The 2,138-nt window shown below is 52.9% G+C and overlaps 1 non-coding gene across 1 annotated transcript; it reads left to right on the forward strand.

The window, feature by feature from the left end:
- Positions 1-1,390: 1,390 nt before the first annotated feature.
- Trnas-uga lies at positions 1,391-1,465 on the forward strand. The gene has a single exon. It is a non-coding gene; the product is annotated as a tRNA-Ser (tRNA).
- Positions 1,466-2,138: the final 673 nt, after the last annotated feature.

A 2,138-nucleotide genomic window follows, 5' to 3' on the forward strand; every position in this document is an offset into this window, starting at 1 on the left:
CGAGGCCTCGTCGGGTTGGAGGGCCTCTGGAGCATCAGGGGGAGGTGATCCGTCTCGTTCCGAGACCGTACGGCGCCTCCTCTTGCGCCTCTTAGGTGAACGTTGTTTGCGGGTTCGTCCCTCCGTGTCGGAAGACGGAAGGGAGTCGCGTCTCTCTGAGAGGAAGGCCGTCGCGGGAACGTCAAATGAAGGGGCGTCCGTATGTTCAGGCGGGTGGGTGTCGGAAGTCGTCGCTGTTGGTAGTGGCGCGGGAGTAGCGTCAGGCTTTGAGCGCGACGTGTCGGCCCCGGCGGTATCCGTAGCAGCTGGAAGGGTCACCGGTACGTGGTCCGATGGGCGGCGGCCGGTGGGAGGAGAAGAGAGCGCCGATGCGTAGGTGATCGGTAAAACCGTCGTCGGAGCCGGAGGTGCCACGGTAGCGGCTGGCAGTTGGGTGATTCGTCGCTGAAGACACTCAGATCTGAGGTGGCCTTCTTTGCCGCACCCGGAACAGGTCTTGGGTTGGCCGTCGTATATGACAACCGCGCGGCACCCGCTAATTTGCAGGTAAGATGGCACGTGGCGATGGGGGTCGATGGTGATCTGCCGTATACCGATAAGAACGGGGTACGTTTGGAATTGCGCCCAACGTTCGGCAGTGTGGCCATGTACAGTGCCATAGGGGCGGAAAGCCGCGATAACGTCTTCCGCCGGAAGCTCGCACGGGAGTTCGAAAACTCGTACGGTGCGCATTCCTAAGCCGGCATGGTCTACAGTGACCGCTCCGACATTGCCGTCGGCGTGGCAAAAGCGTAATCCATGGTTGGTGTCACGAAGTATTCTTTCACATACCGCGTCATTGACGACTTTGACGTACACAGTACTGCTTAATATGGACAAATGGATGCCCAAGATGTCGAAAGCAGTGATCTTAGCAACGTCGCGTAGGAAGCGTTCCACTTCCAAGGCCTTTGGTCGTGCGTATTCGTTGCAGAAGTTGAATCGTAATGTTGATTTTCGAAAACGGTTGGCCATGGTTTTAGTGCACGTAAGCGACACGAAAGTGACGGCCGCTGAAATGTAAACAACGGCGAGCGCGCGCTCCGCAAGCGGAAACAATAACATGTCCGCACTGCACGGCGGCGAAAGCCGGACTGTCAGCTACCCAAGTACGACTCACGTCCAGTCCTCACAGCCTTACTTCTGCCAGTACCTCGTCTCCTACCTTCCAAACTTTACAGAAGCTCTCCTGCGAACCTTGCAGAACTAGCACTCCTGTAAGAAAGGATATTGTGGAGACATGGCTTAGCCACAGCCTAGGGGATGTTTCCAGAATGAGATTTTCACTCTGCAGCGGAGTGATCGCTGATATGAAACTTGAAGTAAGGCTGTGAGGACGGGGCGTGAGTCATGCTTGGGTAGCTCAGTTGGTAGAGCACTTGCCCGTGAAAGGCAAAGGTCCCGAGTTCGAGTCTCGGTCCGGCACACAGTTTTCATCTGCCTGGAAGTTTAATCTTATCAGTCCCTGTGTCAGCTTGCATACCCGGTGTAATGTTACACACTTGAACGACTTATAATCAGGGTCACCTCACTACAAACCACCCCTCCCCCTCCCGACGGTCACCGACAGATATACATACGTTAGAACTGGAGCATTCACACCGGGTCACTACACTGGCTCACCGAGCCACTGTGATGCAGCAGTGACTCACCCTCGCTACATGTGACGGACAAGGTCATTGTGTTCAAGTCAGTCACCGCCGAACATGCATTAGTTTGAATTGGAGTTTTCGCACTGGGACACAGGTCCCAGACACAGCGCTGCTGATCTGCCAGCAGACGGCAGTCATTTTTGAGACAGTGACGCGAAACATTCATTCTACATTATACTGTACACATTGCAGACATGAGTTTAGATTTGGTTAACTCGGAAGACTTTGTAAGTGAGGTAGATAGTCGTCCTGCTATTTGAGATGTCAAAAGCGATGCCTATACCAACAAAGTGGTGAAATCCATTGCGTGGCAAGAAATTAGAACAAAGTTAGTGCCTGATTTCAGTGAGAAGAGCGTGGATGAAAAAATGGTAAGTTGTATGTTCTTTTTTCATATTTAATATCTTACTTTTCGGACTATAAAAGAGTAGCGAAATTTAGTTGCTA

The sequence above is a fragment of the Schistocerca piceifrons genome, chromosome X (genome assembly GCF_021461385.2).
Source record: "Schistocerca piceifrons isolate TAMUIC-IGC-003096 chromosome X, iqSchPice1.1, whole genome shotgun sequence".
Classification (NCBI taxonomy): Eukaryota; Metazoa; Arthropoda; class Insecta; order Orthoptera; family Acrididae; genus Schistocerca; species Schistocerca piceifrons.